General features: G+C 32.4%; 1 protein-coding gene across 12 annotated transcripts in view; it reads left to right on the top strand.

The window, feature by feature from the left end:
- GABRB2 (gamma-aminobutyric acid type A receptor subunit beta2) overlaps positions 1-19,518 on the top strand; it is a 282,363-nt gene that overhangs the window by 42,034 nt on the left and 220,811 nt on the right. The window lies entirely within an intron of this gene.

Raw genomic sequence — 19,518 nt, 5'->3', positions numbered from 1 at the left:
TGCTTTTTTAAAAACCAGATATTTTCTTGCATCACCAGCTGCACAGAATAAAATTCAATTCAACAAATCCTTATTTAGCAGTTACTGTGATCCAAACATTCTTTAGGACCTAAGGTTACAGCAGGGAACAAGGCAAACTTGTCTCATGACCCTATGAAACTTAACATCCAGGTGCTTACTATTCCTGAAGTCTACACCTGGCTTCTACTATATTTATTCTGATGTTTTCCCTAAAACCTTTCTGGCCAGCCAAACAGATGCTTAGTGGCCTCCACCTCCCCTTAGTTCCTTGGTTACTTGTTGATTTTTACCCCTTATCTGGTATTTCTTTCATGTGTCCCTGTATGTCGCAAATATTATTCACACAGATACATATGCAGTCTTCCTGCACCACTCACACAGTCTTTATTCATTGTATATGCAATTATATATAGCCAACGTTATATTATCTCTTCCCATGTGGTTTTATTCCCTGTACAATGGTTAGTTGGATGTTGAGTCATGGTGAATGCTGCAAATACTGGGTGAAGAAAATGTTTTCATAGCAGTCATTTATTGTTATTCACTAGATATTGTACTAAATGTGTGGGGAAATAGAGCATAGAACCATAATACTTCAAGGTATTCATCATTTGAGCCAAAAATGTTGAAGGAATCAGAGTATAGGATTATAGGGGCTTTGAAAGGTAAATGCATAAACTGTAGCGGGAATATAGAATACTGATGCATTACATAGAAATAAGCCAGGTGAAGAAGAGGTTCAGAGGTCTGTGGAAAGATGTTCCAAGCAGAAGGAATGCCATATAGATGCGTAACACCCAAGAAAAGCAAATGGTGTTAGAGATTTGAAAGTAGCTTAGTGGCTAGATGTGAGATAGGAATAGTTTAGGGATACGAGTTGGTACTAAAGTAATTGGCAGTGACTGCATTATGAAGATCATTTTGTTTTATGCAGAGTGTTAAAATTTTGTTCTAAAGTCTATAGCAACCCAGTTAAGGGTGTCACTAGGATAACATGAATACATTCACATTTTAGGAAGATGGTTCTAAAGTGTGGAGGATGCGTTGAAATAAAGCAAGACTGAGATTGGGAGGGAGATGAGATGAATCCTCACTGCAATACTCCAGGGAAGGATTAATGAACTAAGACAGGGATGTAAAGAGAAAGACATAAAATCAGGATATTTACAAGGTAGAATATATACAACTTGGTGATGGTGTCATTTATTATGTGAGGAACACAGAAAGGCAAGTGGGGGGATGAGGCATGTGGACAGAGTGAGTTCATTCTTGGAAATGTTGCTTTTTCTATACACATGGAGTCTGTGAGAGTAGCTCAGAGTAGATTCCAACAGTTGGTTGGAAAACACAGGTCTAGAGCTGAGTATGAGGTCATGACTAGAGAGATGAACTTGGACATTTGTTGGTGGTACTTTTAACTGGATGGATGGACAAAATTAAAAGGGGAAAGTGAGAAGAAAACTGAAGATGGAGGTCTGGGGAGTACTGTAGTTTAAGTAAGTGTTAGTTGGAGAACTGGAGACAATAGTATCTTACAAACCAAAGCATGGCAAGTTAAAAACACACAAAAAAGGCATTGATCAACTGTGTCAGATTTTGCCAAGATCAGTTGAAATAAGTTTTGAGTCTTGTTTCTGGATTTAGTAACAGGAGCTCATTGGTAAATAGATCTATGTACAGCAAGAGGAGAATTAGTGGTTGAAGAGTACACTTTTGAAAAGTTTGGATCTTAAGGAATATGGGGAGAGGAGAATTGCTAAAAGGAGTCATATATAATTTAGACGTGAAAGATCCTTCAGAAGGGAGTAGGTTGAAGATACTTGAAGATATGTAAGGGAAGGTGGGTGGGGATAGCAAGGTGGAAAGCTAAAGACTTTCTTGCTCAAAGACTTCCTTGTTCTCCATGAGGTGAGTGACATTTTCTAATGAGCTTAGAGAAGGTTAAAATTGGCCACTGTGGAGAATGGGAAAGTGAGATGGTTCGGGACAGAAAGAAGGATATCCAGGAAGCATGAATTGTGATGAAGGTGGTGTGAACACTCAGTGAACATAGGCAAGCTTAATTCTGAATAAATGATGCTTAGAAGCTCTTTTACTTGATTTTAGCAAGCTGTTGTATCTTCTCCTCTTCCTTCTTCCTATACTTTTCCTCTTTCCCTTCCTTCTCTTCTTTTCCCACTATACAGTGTTCAGTATTCTCCATCATCATCATAATACTATTATAAAAAATATTAATAGCTACTACTTAGTGGTTCCTGAACTTGTGCCTGGTACCATGAATTAGCACTATCTCATTCAAACCTCCTATAAACACAAGATCGTTATTAACAACATATTTACAAACAAGGAACCTGGGATCCAGAAAGTTTTAGTGAATTGTCGAAGGTCAAACAGGTGGCCTATGACTGATTTCACACCCCTCAATCTTAACCATTTCTTTGCACTGAACTTTTAAATGTAGCAGAGCCTCATTTTTTAATTATTTCTATTCCTTGAGGACCCTGTTTTGTTGTTGTTGGTTTTTATATCTTGAGGGTTTTTTTTTTTTTTTTGCTTTTGCTTTTGTTTCGTTTTGGTAACAATGGGTAGAGCAAATGAACTAAATCTTTCATTCTCTCCACTTTGAAAAAAACTCTTAATTTCATTGAAATGATTTTTCACATATATATTTATTTAGTCTATATTAAATATAATGTGGTCTCTGCCTTTGGGAAACTTATCATTTATATTACATCTATTGAGGACAACTTAAGTAATAAAGGCCAATTTATATAAGATCTTGAGAGGTAATATATTTTGTGTTGTAATTTCTTTCATTGAGAATAGTTTCTGTTTGCTCACTTGTCTAATACTTCTCCAAAATCTGTCAGATAACCGTTATATCCAATGATTTATGATAAATAATTGCATTGAAATGTTGGCTTGTGCATCTTTAAAACAACTATAAGCTGTCTCACTCGTTTTAGACTGTTAATGGGCACTATGCAAAAAGACCATGCCTTTTCTTTTCCTTTTATAATCAAGTCCTTATTTTAAATTAAATTTTTTTCTATTGAGAATGAATTCTTTGTACTTTCTGGTAAATTGCTCTTGCAAATAATTTTCTTAAAGGTGGTTGATTTTTTCTTCTCTGTCCAGGTACTTCCTCCTCCATCCCACATGATAGAAATGAGGTTCATTATAAAGACTGCATCTCTAGAGTATTTATCCGTCTATTTTTAAATAAGTAGTGTCACTTGATAGCACCCATTTTAAAATCTTTTCGTTTAGTTAATGCTTAAAGGAAATCCCTTGTTGTTACTTTGTCCTTACCTTGTCTTTCTAGACTGAGAGGCATGAAATAAACATCTGCTGAAGAAAGCAGCTTAGAAAACATTGCCATTTTGGCCAGATAATTCTTTGTGTGGGGGCTGTCCTGTGCCTTGTAGGATGCTTGGCAGCTTCTCTAGCCTCTACCCATTAGATGTCAGTAACATCCCCACAGCTGGGACAACCAACAGTGTTTCCAGATATTGCCAAATGTGTCCTGGGGCTATAGTTGTTCCCAGCTGAAAACCACTGGTATAAAGGATGGTGCCATGCTTTTATCTCCAAGCAATTTGAGAAAATGAAATTATCTCACTGAGTTATGGGGATTTTTTTTTTGTGCTTAATCACCATTTTCATTTATATTGGTGTTACATTGTAGCAAAAACAAATAAAAAATAACAACAGGTAAGAAAGGCAAAAATTATCTGCATTTCCATGACTTGTTAAAATCCTATTTTAATTTATGTATATTACCTCTATTACTGTCTATTTGCTTATTCATTTTTCACATATTGTAGTTATTTTCGGATAAAATTGAATGGTCTGCATTTTCACTTAACATATCATGACTATTTTTCATATTTTTGTGCTTTAAAAAATACCCATTTTCACACCGTGCCATCACTACCAACAATCTAGACTGGTGTGTATTTTTCCATACCCATCTCCCTGATCTCAATATAAAAATAGATGAGGATATTTAAATTTTCTCTTTTATTCATTGTTTTATCAAAAAGAAATATATTAAGTATGATTTATAGGTTAATAACTATAATTCTTGCTGATACTTTATTGGAAAATAATGACATACTATTTATTTTCACTTGTGCACCATTAACAAAAATGTCAACAGAATGCAATTTGAACAATCGGATTTACTAGCTGTTAAGTGGAAATCTACTGCTTTACATTTTATATATTAGTTTGAATCATGTTAACATGCTCACTCTTTTTAATTAATTAATTAACTAATTAATTTCTCTCCTCTTCCCTCCCCCTGCTTCCCATTGTCTGCTCTCTGTTTCCATTTGCTGTGTGTTCTTCTGTGTCCACTTGCATTCTTGTTAGCGGCACCAGGAATCTGTGTCTCTTTTTGCTGCATCACTTTGCTGCACCAGCTCTCTGTGTGTGCAATGCCACTCATGGGCAGGCTGCATTTTTTTCCCGTGGGGCGGCTCTCCTTGCAGGGGTGCACTCCTTGTGCATGGGGCTCCCCTATGTTGGGGACACCCTTGCGTGGTACAGCAATCCTTGTGCACATCAGCACTGGGATGGGCCAGCTCACCACACCGGTCAGGACCTCCCATGTGGTAGGTGGATGCTCTATGTCAGTTGAGCCAAATCTGCTTCCCAACATGATAACCCTTTACTCTCTGTCCTTGTAGTACTCAATGTTTTTCCAAAATCAAATTTATATTATGGATGTCTTAAACATTCTTTAAAACAGACTGATCAAAGAGAAATAAGAAAAAAGATGGTTAAGACTTTTGAAGAGTTACAGACTACCTGATTTATATGTTGATTTACAGTTGTGCATTTTATTTGATATATATATTTAAACACTATTTGTATGAAAAAATATGGAGAATTAGTTTAGCCTATTGGCTTTTGCTGATGCTTTTTCTGTTAATATTCTATTGGCATTTCTATTAACAAATCTCATCTTCCTTGCTCTGTAATTCAGCACCTACTGCCCACTTGCCTGTCAAGAGGTTTCAATGTAAGGGTGTTTCTTTTAGAATAATTCTTGAATCTATTTATTTCTTAGCAATACACGCTAACTAAATTTACAAAGGACTATATACTACAGCTGACTTTTAATCAAATATGCAAATATCATCTTTAAAAAGTGTCAGCTTTTGTGATGATCTTAACTTTTCCAATTATAGATGTTTCCAGAGATATTTCAAATAATAATTTTGAGTGAGATGATTTTTAAATGAATATTATAAATTAAGAAGCAAAGATGTTAAAGAGTTTTAAATGTAGGTAAGTAGGTACAAATTCTTAGGTTGTAAAATCTAATCACCATTTTGTGTACTTATCATTGAACAAAGAAAGTAAAGTAGTGGAAGCCACCGTGCTCCAAAATAAATGAAACTTCAATACTTTTCCTCTTTGTTTTCATTAACCTACAGATCGAGAAACTTAAAGACTTATTTTGTAAATGTATATTTCTGTTTCTTTTGCCAAATGAATATTTGGGTTAATAGACTAAAGGTTTCCAAAAGTATTCTGTGTAAAACTTTCCTTCTTCAAGTACTGTTAAGCCAACCCTCTCTTCTACGCTGGTGGGGCTGATCTGCTAGGCTAAGTAAATTTGATCTAGCTTACATGTTGGAAGAGTGCTCATAAGTGTTTACTTGAATCATATTAGTATGCCTGCCTAGCAAACCATTTTTTTCCTAACAGAATTATGCCTTTGTAATTTTAAAAGTCATAATGTTTTAAGCACTTGCCATATTTACAGATGAAAGCCCTGTAGAATTATAGACCACAAGAAAAACAATTTATTTCCTTCAGGGTTTTTGCATGATTTATTTTATATTCCAGGTCTTGAATGTTAAATTCTTTTCTGTAAAAGGTCTGAATAAAATCGTTTTGCCATATTGCTCTTTAACACTATGAAATAATAATTGCTGGTAAATTTATTATTCTGGTTAATTGGAAAGATCAACTATTATTTTAAATCTTAATGACATATTTTATAAGGGACCAGAAAACTCTTCCTATCTCTTAATGGAACAGTATAAAAACTACGTATTTAAATGGCTTTATCTTGTTTTATTAAGGCTGGCTCTGATAATCATCACAGGTAGACCAGTTAGGTGGAAATTTGTTGTTTAAAGGGACTGTTTTAACTTAGTTTGTTTTAGTCAAAATAGCAAATATTATAAATATGTTCTGGTTTTTAAATTTCCAGAGTTGTTCAAAATACCTCTCAATTGTTCATGCTCTCATTTTCAGAAATGATCTCAGTAACCCTGGGTTTCCCTTCTTTTTGTGTGTGTATATATGTGTGTGTGCATAATGCAACCTTGGCAAAAATAAAATTTGGTTAAATAAAACACTAGTTTGGATGTTGGAGTTGAAAAAGAGACAGAGATTGAGAGAAGGAGATGGAGAAAGGGACAGACATGTGGTTCTTGTCCTTGAGAAGTGTGTATAGTGTCTTTAAGTTGAGAAAAAGGAGACTTTCCATGTTATCAGGTATGTTATCAGGGGCTGCTCTTTTGTATTTATATGATATGGAATCAAGAATATCAAAGACAGATTCTCTGCGTACTTTCAAGCATTTGATATTGAAGTATAATTTTAAAATAATTTCACACTTAGTTCTCAAAAATCTCTGTAAAATAAGAAGTATAGAGAGCTAAATTTCTGAGTTTTAGAAGATTTATAAGCTACTGTAACATACTAGAACCAAAAAAAATACAGCCTTTCATCTACTGTCAATGAGATAGTGCTGGAACTGTAATTTGAGTTCAGTTTATTTCCAGTACCATTTATTTTGTGTTCTTCTGAAGTTGAAGAAAGAGCAAGTTGAAAAAATTGAGTTGACCTCCTTACATCATAAAGTCTTGGGATATCTGGTATAAGTCTATGTTCTATCTTCCTAGACTGACTTTTGGGACCATAAACATCTATTAAATAGAGCATAAAGATTAAAATGTGTAATATGCAAATTACTACGTACTAGTTAATTTAGTACTTAATACTATTTGAACATCCTTAGAATTTGTGGATAAATGGAAGATTATGATTTAGTTTTTTTGTAGTTGTTCTGAATAATCTTATGCCACTGGGGAATGACCTGAAATTTTGCTCATAACAAAAACCTGTCCTGAAAATAATATGTGCTAATCCTGAGAATTAGGGAAAATTGGGTTTTGATTACATTTTTAGACACTTTTTAACTAAGAAAATATCAGCCCCTCATCTATTTCCTCCTCCTTTTATATGGGGCTACCTGTCTCAATACTTTGTAAACTGATTATCAACATATCTGTGAAGTAATAATTTTGATGTATTACAATATCAATCCAAAAGACTTCAGTTTAAATACACTTTTGTTTCTCAAGATTGGTCAAAAAATATGTGGGCTATTTGATGCACATCTTCTTAGACTGTGTTATTTAACCTTTTGTGAAAACAAAAAAATAATTCTAACTTCTATTTTTAAATAATTTATTAAACATGCAAATAAATTGTTAATAAAAATAAAATTAATCCATATATGCATATATTTATTGTTTTATGTATTTATTATTTAAAATAATTTCTAGTTTCTTGTGGAAGCAATCCCTAGACCAAAATATGCCATGATTTTTTTTGTAGCTTTTTTTTTCTGTAATTATTATAAGAAGGTCAGTATTTATATAAAAAGTATGACTTTTAGTCCTGGATTTGTTCCTGACGAGATTTAAAACATGCATAAATTTCTTAATTTCTGGACCATCATTTCTATATTTGAAAATTTGGAAATTTTGGGAATTAAGGGAATTAAATGAAAAATAAAAGGTAGCTTCCAGCTGTTATGTTTGTTTTATAAAGCAGATAAAGTGTCTATCATAAAATTTCCTTAAATTGTAGAATTTTTAATCTGAATTGTTTTTATTGCTTATTTATGTCCATTAGTAAAAATTAGTAATATAATAAACTACAATAAAAAGCAAATATTCCTATTCTCATCACCAAGAAATAACTTTTGTTAACAAAATTATCACTAAACCTCAAGATGTTTTGAGATTGCATAAATATGCATATTAAAAAGAATAGGGTTATATCATAGATCTTGTTGTGTAAGCTGACATTTGTAGTTAACATTTTCCAAACATCTTTTAATGACATCCAAAAGTTTTCTATATTATAGTATGCAGTGGTCACATAGAGTTTCATTGTATGGCTGAACCCTATTTAATGAATCTTCTTAATGGATATTATGATTATTTTCACAATTTTTACAAGTATAAGCTAAAATTTATTTAAAACATTCCTATGCAGTCATATTTGCTTGCATTTGTAAAACTATAGCCAGTGGTAAATTCCTGGGAATGGAATGACTGGAATCAGAGCATATGTATTTTAGATATTGATACTTATTAAGCTATGCTTCCTAAAAAGCAAATGTGCTAATTTTTACTTACATGACCAGGATATAGGACTACTGTTTGCACTCAAACAGAGAAGTCCTGGGTATTTCCCTCAGTATGTGCATTCTTTCCATTATTGCTAATCTCTTCTGTAAAAATTGATTATTTCCTGGATTAGCTTATTAATATTTGGTTGGTTAACTATCAAATTTTGTTATGTTTATGGACCATTTAGATTTCTTTTCTTTAAATTGTTTTTTCATATCATTTGCTATTGTTCGTTTTTTGTTTTTCCCATTGGAACACTCTTTGTTCCTTACAGATTTGTTGGAGCAGACACATTTTCCTGTGTAATATATACTATCTTTTGGTGTCTAGAAGCTTTTTATAATATTTTATGTCATGGGTTTTGATCTTGATTTTCAGACTTTTAAAGGTCTTTTCCATCTCAAATCTTTTTAAAATATATTTTCACATGTTCTTTTCTAATACAGCATTTTACAGTATTTCTCACATAAATATTTAATATATTAAAATTTGTTTAGGGTAAGTTCTAAAGCAGGAATGTGTGTGTGTGTCTGTGTGTGTAGATGGATGGGAATAGTTTTTGCAATACAATGAAATAATCCATTGCTTTCCTAATGATTTTAAATGCAGTTTTTATCATATAGGAAACCCCATATGTTTTTAGGTCAGTGATTTTACTTTGTAATTTGTCTCATTAATATTTTTCTCCATTTCTGTGCCAGTACTATATGGTTTTGATTCCTCTAGCTTTATCATACATTTAAATATAAGGACAAATCTCTACTTAATATATTTTCATTTAATTATTCTTGGACATTATGAAATTGTCATGCTTCCAGACAACCTTACATTTTGCCAAGTTCTAGGGAAAAAATGCTACTAGTAATTTGGTTGAAATCATTTAATTTATTGAGGAATTTTAAAGAAAATTTACATCTCAACAGTATTGATTCTTCCAATTGAAGAATATATGTATTCCCATTTCAACATCTTTTTATTTCCTTCTATAAAATTTTTATAGTTTTCGCCACATAGGTCTTGCACATTTCTTGTTAAATTTATTCCCATAGGACTTGCATAATTCTTATGAAATTTATTCTTGGGTACTTTATAGATTTATTGTTATTGTGAATGGGATTTTTTATATCCAAGGATTATTTTTTTTATTCTTGGCCAGTAGAACAAATGCCATATAACCATTTGACAAGAAGTTCAGGGTACCATTTTCTACTTCAGTGCAAGTGTACAATGCCTAGGGTGGCACTAATATACTTGAAATTTATGTGTAGAAATATTATACATGTTTTTGCACTTTATTATATTCATAATTATTTTAAGCATTAAAAATGTAATAACTTTTCTTGAATTTCAAGCTTTTACTAATAAGATTCATTCACTTGACCCCACAGAAACAACATAAATTTTCACCAAGGGGTTCATCTTGAAGCTTCTTTTTACTCCTTTAACCTTCTTGAGTAAAATTTAGGTTTAATCAATATTTTCTTCTTCGTTTATCCCATCTTTACTTTGCACACTATAAACACTATGAAACTAAGAACTTTTTAAGATGTAGGTCAAATCATCATCACGTTACATCAAAACTTTGCTGTCCATTACTTGAAGCAATGATGATTTAATTAAAAATAGTAATAGAAGGGATATTTCCCATTGAGAGCAGTTATAACCAAAGAATAAAACAGTGTAACTGACACACTGTTGCCACATATAAGTGTTTCACAGTGAAGACTTGGCTATATTCAATACGAAGACTGATCATGAGCTATATCCAGGGATATGATCACCAAAAGATTAAGGAGTGTAAAAGTTCTCCCATTATGGTAGGAAGTACGTTACTGGTTTGACCACTCAGAATAGGTTGACTTGTCAATATGCTTTACAAATTGTTTAATTTATGCTGTTGATCTTTTCAACTAAGCATGGTTTAGTTGTGTATGAAGTTAGAGATTTTCTAGAAAATGTCTCAATATATGTTACCAATGTTTACAGAAAATATGGCATCTACATTTTAGGGGATTTGGAGATTCATAAATTGAACTGTAAATTTTGTGTTGATTAAGTCAAATATGCCTTTAAGAAAAAACAAAAACTCAGAAATTGTAGGAAACATTTCTATAAACTAATCCTGCATTGTCTATGGCATAAAATATTTGCCTACACATTCACACACATAAAATTAAATATGAAATGGTTAATTTTTTTCTGTTTAAATAATAAGGAATTTATCACCCTTGGCATGAATTATTTAATACTGGTGAATTTACCAATATTACCAACTAGATACGTATACTATATGCATATACATAATATATGCGCCTTACCAATTTATGCATTTAATATAATGTGGGATATATTGTGAAGTAACAATGTGACACACTTCAGCTTGAAAAGACTGTGCATCCTTGGACAGTAAAATGTGTTTCCTATAATTTACATATAAAATGAAGTGTCTAAACTAGTTGGGCATATGTATTAAAATATTGATGCACTACATGGCAGTGAATTCAGATTTCTGATTGATGCATCAGGAAAGACATGGTGTTTTGAAAACTGTGTCTTGGTATATTTGGTATATTTTCATTTTTTAAAAACCCAGAAATATAACACTATTTTAATTGTAATACTTTTTAATCCACAATTGAAAATGCATCTGATTCTTAATTGTCTTTCCCTTTTTAAAAGAGTTTATATGTTTAAAACTGTACTTTCATGAGACATGATTTTGATGATTGTGCTTATCTTATATTGTCTGCTATTGGCCAGAAGAATTTTGATATTTTAGATCAGAAGTAAGTCAAATCTGACCTTATTTTTATCAGCCAAGTTTTATTTGAACATACCCATGCACATTAGATCAGGTATTACCTATGGCTGGTTTTGCTCCATAAAGGCAGAGTTAAGTAGTAACAACACACCATATGGCCTGAAGCGTTTATTTATGTACTTATTTTATTTATTAACAACTTTATTTCAAAGTCACAAAAATAAAAGAACAGAAAAAGATAGCTGAACAAGTTATGAAAACATTACTCCTAAAAAGTTCTTTTTCAGGCACTTTTATCTCATCTAATTCCAACCGCTAACTCAATTATTCCTTTAAGACAGTGTTCAGAAAGATACACAGATGAACACCGATTAGTTAAGTGACATGTCAAGGTCTCCTTATTAATGAAAAAAGTGAAGAAGAAAAAAAATATTTAATAGTATTCATATATCACAAAGCCAAAACTTATTTTTTTTTACCTTTAGAATTAATATATTGATTAATCTAATATTATCTTTTCAAATTATCATAGATTGTTTGGACAAGAGAACAATTGTAGCATGTAGAGATACATTTTGCAGTAAATTATAAAGTTCCATGACCTAAGAATATATGGATGATTTTGAGAAGATTAATATTCTGATTAATATAAGGGTTAGAATCAAGAAAATATTTTCTACTCCTGAACTGAAGAAATAATCCTATAGCTCACCAAACTCTGTCTTATGAAGACAGGGCCATTTCTGTTTTCGTGACAATTCCAGCCAAACCCAGTCTTACTTCAGGGAGCCACTGACTTGTGGCAGTTACTAAGAAATGAATTAAATTATTATTAGAATTATCTATAATCCATTTTAATGGTGCTTCTTGCTTTTAAGAAGTTGAAACACAGCAAAATTATAGTTTTAATCATTGCTTGAATTGAACTTGCAATTTTTATTCAAGAGTGTTTCAGGAGATTTCTGGAATGTGCTCTGGAAATTTTTGTACTGTGTTATCACAATAGTACTGCACTTATATAATGATCAGCATAGCAGTAGAGGTCACAGTAGAAAATGCAGAATTCTTCAAAAGAATGTTCCTTCTTTGTTGGCCAGCATCTCCAATTGAACATCTGTAGGCAGATAGCATTTGTTTCTGAAGGATATGCTCTGAAATTATGTCTAGAAGTAAAAAACTAAACCAAGGAGTAGAATTAAGCCATAGTGCCAGTTTGTGCATAAAATGAGACATAATTATTGTGATATAATAGTGAAAATGCCTTAATATTTCAGATGCAGAAAAACAGGGAAATTAACAAAGAACCAATTTAACCTATAAGATAAATAAGCCATGGTTTAGTTACAATCCTTGAACATCTTTATTAACATTGGGTGACTTTGAAATTTGTTGAAATGCCTTTAAAGAATCAAAAGAAACACAATCTGCTTTTTGTTGCTCAATTAGAATTCAATGTACTCAGTTGTTACTTCTCCAACTAGTTGAAAGCAACTTTGTTTCTTAAAACTGGTAAAGGCAGATTTACAGTTTGAAAATGTGTAGGGTAATGTTTTGCCTTGAAGTTTTAATAGTCATTGGGTAATATTTCTTAGTAGTTGAAGTTCTGGGCTTTGGAGTCAATGGTCGAGGCTTCCAGTTGCAGTTCTGTCACTTACCAGCTATGTTATATAGTCAAAATTACTTCATTTATCTAATCATCAATTTTCTCATCAATGGAATAGGAATAATAATGGCATAAACCCCAAAGAGCATTCTAAACATTAAATGATGTGTGTAAAAGGCTTAGCAAAATTCTTTGCATATAGTAAATCTCTATTAACAATATTAATATCTATTATATTTACATGTGTACATTTAACTATACATGATGCCACAGTACCTCTGACATATCCACGGCCTTAGTTTATACAGAATGGACACCAAATCAAGGTTAATGACGTGCTGAGGAGCACAAGATAATTTAATAGCTCTGTGCTAAAGAGATATCCACTAGGCTAGAATTTAGGCAATCCAAATTCTAAATCACAATAACCTGCTCACTAGTGTGGTCTTGAGTTATACATTTTTTCCCCCATTCTGGGCCATAGTTTTTATTTCTATTGGAGAAAAAAACAACTGGACTCATTTATACTTCCAGTTCTAAATCTTGAGATTCTTTAGGTCTAAGAAAAAAGTAGTAGATTTTTATTTCTAAATTGTTGAATTTGCAATTGTTGGAATGAGCAAGGAAAAGAAAAAAAATATTGTTTATTAGGCCAGAAAAAGATTTGGGAAATAGTAGTTGTATTGTTTATCAAAGAGTGTGCTTCTATCCAACTGATTATTTTTCAGTTGTTTTGCAGGATAAGCACTTTGCTAATTCTTCAGGGGTAAAATCCTTGCAAGGTGTTCTGTCCTCTAGAGTCCTCTCTGGCATTATTAGATGCTAATATTTCTATGTGCTAATATTTGTTTATCTTTCTGAGAAGAATATTATTGAAATCTGAAAGAAAACAAGAAACTAATTCTACTCTTGTTATGTAATTATGGGCTGGGTGTTAAGATGAAAGATCTTCTAAAGAATTTGTCCAGTATTGTGGCATATACGTCTGAAGGAATTCCTTTGAATTTTTATAGTCGGAGGTGCAGATTATTGGTATCTCACTAATTACATAAGTGTTATACATTGGTAGTTTCATGTCATTGATGCACCTGTCATTTATTTTGGGGGAAGATTATAAAAGCTATAGATACTGCAAGAGTTCTGGAAACTAGGCCAGATAAAATAGAAAGTAGAAATTATTCATACTCATATAATGCAGAGGTTATCCATGTATTGTAATTGCAAATCATGGATTTGGTAAGAGACTTGAATATAAAATATATAAATGATTCTTGCAACTCAACCAATTTAAAAAACAGGCAAATTTTTTAATAGACATTTTCCCACAGACTGTATTCAAACAGATAAAAGCATACGAAAAAGTGCTCAACATCATTAGTCATTAGGGATATTCAAATCAAAGTGACACTGATATACCACTTTACATGGGCTAGGATGGCTATAGTAAAAAAGATGGACAATAGCAAGTGTTGCTGGGGAGGTAGAGAAACTGAAACCCTCATATGGGAATGGGAATATATAATGGTGTAGACACTTTGGAAAACAGTTTGATAGTTCATCAAAAAGTTAAACATAGGCCTCATCAATTCCTTTCCTACGCATATATCCAAGGGAACTGAAAATACATATTTACACAAAATTTTGTACAAGAATGTTCACAGCACCATTTTTGTAATAGTCAAAAGTGGAAACAATCCAAATGTCCATCAACTGATTAATAGATGATCAAAATGTGATGTAACCATACAATGGAATATCTATTAGGTGGTAAAAATGAAGTCTTGATAATGCTACAACATGGATGAACATTAAAAATATTATGTAAAAGAAGTGAGGCACAAAAGACCTGTACTGAGTGATTCTATTTATATGAAATGTCCAAAATAGGCAAATCAGCAGTTACAGTCAATCAGTGCTTTCCTAGGGCTGCGGGTTTGAGGGGCAAGTAGAGAGTAGGATCCTAATAAGTACACAGTTTCTATTCAGGCTGATGTTCTGGAATTAGAGAATGATGAAGTTACACAACTCTGTGAATATACTAAAAACTACTGAATTGGGTGCTTTAAAATAGCAAAGTTTTATAGTGTGTGGATTATACATAAAAAAAAACTGTTACTTTAGAAAGAATTTTGCTATATCTAGCTAGATTTCAATGTCTCCCTTTCATAGAGTACTACAAAACAATTATATGACACATTATACAATTTATCCCGAAGTGTTAATTATTTCAAACACTATTTCTTAAAGTCCAAGATTGATTTTAAAAATCACTGTGATTACTTAATGCATGCTCTGTACTTTCCACTTCTTAACTCTTTGACTTCAAAACTTAGATAATAGATCCTCTGAATTAAAGTGTATAATAACTGTGTTTGTGGTATGAAAACAGAGTAAACAAGGAAATATATGTGTATTTTAACTTGACTCAAAAAAAAAAAAAAAAGTAAAGAAAAGTCATAGTGCTTTGAGCAGCCCTGTGATGTCAAAGTCATTAATCTCTGCTTTGGTGAAGCAGGTAAATCAAACTTTAAAGGTAGGAAAGGTTGTGTCTTCTCAACAGTTGGCTTTTATTTTTACTGTTTTTCACCCTGTGAGAATAACCTTGGCAACTATTTCCAAATGAATCAGAGAGGACTGAGTGTCCTTTCTAGTAATATTAAGCTGCACAATCAGTTCTTTTAGTTTTTCACTATCATAGAAGTCCATCATTAGCATTTCCTGAGGTGAAATCCCATGCTATTTTCAATACGAAGGGTGTCATTTTCTGTACATGAACCTTGAATCTTTGTCTTTTGAAGACAGAGCTCTTATTAGTCTTTTATTTAATAACCCCATAGGTGTTATCACACATGATTAAAATTAAACACACTTGATTCAGGAACAAAACTACTTCTGGAAAGAGCAAAGAGACCAAGGTTTCCAAAAGGGAACTCTAAAAGATATTTTAATGAAATTTAATGAGGGTTTTTATTAGGAGAATTGAAGTGACTTTTTAGATTTGCCTCTCAAGAAGAGAGTGGCAATGCTGTTCAAACATTACATTATAAAATTTTTAACCCCATGGTATTCATGGGAGTATCTTAAAGGGTATATAGTAGCAATACATAAAAAAATGGACATCCTCTAACACAGCTTTTGAAAAATCAATCCATTTCCCTTTCTTCTCTGTACTCTCTTTGTGCTTTTGTGCCTTTCTTTTCTTTCTTTTTTTCTTTTTTGACTACAGCTGGAAAAGTTGATGATTTATGCACTTTCTCTATTAACAGTCATGGATGTTATCACTATGTTCCATTATATAGTTTCTCTGCTTTGTACTAAATGATGTCTTTAGAACATGAAAAAGTGAAGCTATTTCAGCAACCAGCAAATGCACCATGTTCTCTACTCATATTCTTCTTAATATGTGAAATCTAAGTTCCATTATTCCTTCATTACATCTCAAATGCACCACAAGATATGACTCCAAAAATGTTACTTCCCACCTGCATCTTTTTAAAGAATATCCTACAAGTTTTTCCATGAAAGATGGAAATGGGAGAATGCACCTGGCCAAATGGCCACTGAATTTTCTTTGCCTTGGAAAAGAGATAGTGGAGAAATTTGAAAGGATTCCAAAACTTGGAGAATGTGGTTTCATATGGTAATATTAAAGAGGCAATTAAAAGTTCGTTTTTTTTTTTTACACTTACATAGGAAGAACTAGATAGAGCAGGAAAATTTCCCCTCACAATCACTCTATTAAGCTGTTTTATCCTTACTGCAGCATTGTTATCCAAATGATTATCTTTTTCTTTTGGATTTCAGTTAATGGAAAATTTAAGTCACACATGATATGCTTTCATTTTAAACATTCATTAACTTTTCCATATATATATATATTTCTATTCTACTGTTAATTAAGTTCCCTTCATATCTGTATGCTAGGATCCCTTTGAGCCTTTGAACTTAATAAATCTCCGGAACATCCTCACTTATATAAGAAAATTTGGCTTGTATTAAGGCTATTGGTTTATTAACAATGTTTCTTTCCTTAAAAAACTTCTTTTTTCCCATGTGATAGTCTGTTCTTTCAATGCATATGTATATATCTTTTTCCATACTATTATTGTGTGTTTACCTTAAGAGATTACATCATGCATTACTTAATTTTCTGTTACTGCATGAAATTTTGGTTTAGTCATTTATACCCTCACTTTCTACAGCAGTACCTCTTCTGATGGTCCAAGGGAAAATATAATTATTTTCAATGATGGAATCAAGCTTCACTAAACTTACATGCATCATTTTGTTGCATTTATTAATACAGTGAGAGCCCTTATTTATAAAAACAAACAAACAAACAAAAAACCAAAAAAACTGGTTCAGCTATTGGCCAGGGAATTTCCTAAGCTTGGTCCAAGTAGGTGATTTATCTCCCTCTCCTTTCCCCTCCCATCTCTCCCTTTTTTATCCCTCTTGCCTTTTCTGTCTTTTCCTTCCCTCCTTTCTCCTCTCTCTCTTCCACGCTTTCTGTGTACGTAGATATATATTGAGTTACTATGCTAGTCATTGAGAATACATTGGAGAATAGAACAGATATGATTCCTACCTCCATAGAGTTTATTATCTAATGTTGGCAATAGATGACAAGCAAGCAAAGAAACAAAAATATATGTAAAAACAAAATATGTTAAAAATAAACTTACAGGGAAATAATGGTAATTAATTGAAGTGGGGATGGAATTGTGACACAGTTAAGAAGCCAGTCTCGTTAAACACAGAAGACAGGTCTGGTTAGAGGGAATTTCTTGTACTAAATTCCAATGCAAGAAAGAACTCAGAATGTTCTAGAACTGAAATGAAGTCAGTGTGCTTATGTCAGGGGTGAGAAGGAGGATGTGTTTGGGAAAACAATTGAGATTGAAGAGGTAGGCAAAGCAAGGGTATGCAGGAGGACCATGTAGGGCAATCTAAAAATTCTGGAGTTTATCTAGAAAGACATTTAAAGATTTTAAGCAGATTGTGTGATAATCTGATTTACATTTTAAAAAAAAGATTTCTCTGGTTAACAGGTGGAGAATAGTTTGGAAGGGTAAGAGATGAAGCAGGAAAACTAATTAATTGCTGGAGGTCTAGTGAAAGATACAGGGGCTTAGAGAACAAAGGATAGATTAGGATCTATTTTGAAAGGTATGTGCGATGGCACAAATTGATGAATGGCATGGGGGAAGGGTGGAAAAATCAGAGGATGAAATCAAAGCTATCTTTTTGCTCAAAGTAGTAATAAAAAGTTGCATTTTCATAATGCAACTAGATTTGCTAGTTTCTGATGATCTTTACAGACATCTATCCTGATTTTTTTCCCTCAGAGGTTACTGTTCTTTGGTAGCTTTACAATTATTTTTGTAAAAATCAGTGATCTTATATGTATTTGCTCTATGCCTGTTTTCAAATTTTCAATGTGTAAATTAATTTTTCTGATCACTCTTGATTTTGCTCTTTGGAAATATGTTCTTATCATTTTATAATTTAACACATTTCAAATATTTAGCCAGAAGAAAGTTAGATTAAGATGACAGATGTGTTGACTTTGAGTAGATCTCAACAATGGGCATGTCTTTCCTTCTCTCTGAAGGCATTCCACTGGTCTCAGGTTCTCTTTGAGATTTTTACTAGGACTTTCCTGTGATTTTCTGATTTATTGCTGTCAAGAAGCAGGCCAAGTTTTGCTCTGAAATTTTCTTGTAAGAGAAAAATTTTTTATTATTTCTCTCATCATTTCTTTTATCACTAGACTTCTCCTACTTCCTACCAAAACAACTATATAAAATGATTGTAAATGTAGTATAGCAGAATGTGCAACTAGATAAACAGACATGTATGTATGTATATATATATATTATATGCACTTTTCTAAATACTTATTACTGATTTGCAGCAGAATTGGCATACGTCTTCATTCACTAATCTGTCAAATGTTATCTTTTTGCCTTTGTCATCTGCATTAATTGATTCATGTTCACAAAATGTTTCTCTTCATATTTTCAATTATAATTCATCACGATTGTTCCCAAACCTTCAGATAATATGCTCTAGGTCTCTACACCCACTGCCACAAGTGGCACAGAGGGACACTCTGGCATTAGATATGCATGAATTTAATGTAGGAATGAGTTCAGCTCAATGGAAAACTGTGATTTCAATATGGCTGATAATTTCAAATCTCAGCCTCTGCATTTGATTTACATTGGTCCTTTGCCATGCATTATGACCATTAAATTTTAAACTTTTTTATGTACTGACCAAGGGAATTTCCTAGTTGATTATTAATTAATACCACCAACAATGATAATACTACTGCTAACATTATTACCACAATTTAAGGATTTTAAAATCACTGTAATGTAATCTACCTCATTTTATCCTCCCATCACTTCTGGGATGTAACCTTAACAGGTGTCTGGTTTTTTTCCGCCTTTCCTTGTTTCTTTCTTTAATTCAAAAATAAAATCTGGAGAAGTGAATTCTTACTAATACTTAAAGTTATGTGGTTACTGAATAGTAGATTTGAAATAGAATATTGGTTTTACAGATTTGAATGCAGTGCTCCACTTACTAAGTCAGGAAGCAGGTTACTGGGAGCATAACCAATGAAAAGGTATTGAGGAAGAGTGGTGGATGTTTTGGTGACCATGAGAAAGGTG

This window comes from Dasypus novemcinctus, chromosome 2 (assembly GCF_030445035.2).
Source record: "Dasypus novemcinctus isolate mDasNov1 chromosome 2, mDasNov1.1.hap2, whole genome shotgun sequence".
NCBI lineage: Eukaryota > Metazoa > Chordata > Mammalia > Cingulata > Dasypodidae > Dasypus > Dasypus novemcinctus.
The sequence above is the reverse complement of the archived record's forward strand: the minus strand, read 5'-3'. Positions and strand labels throughout refer to the sequence as shown.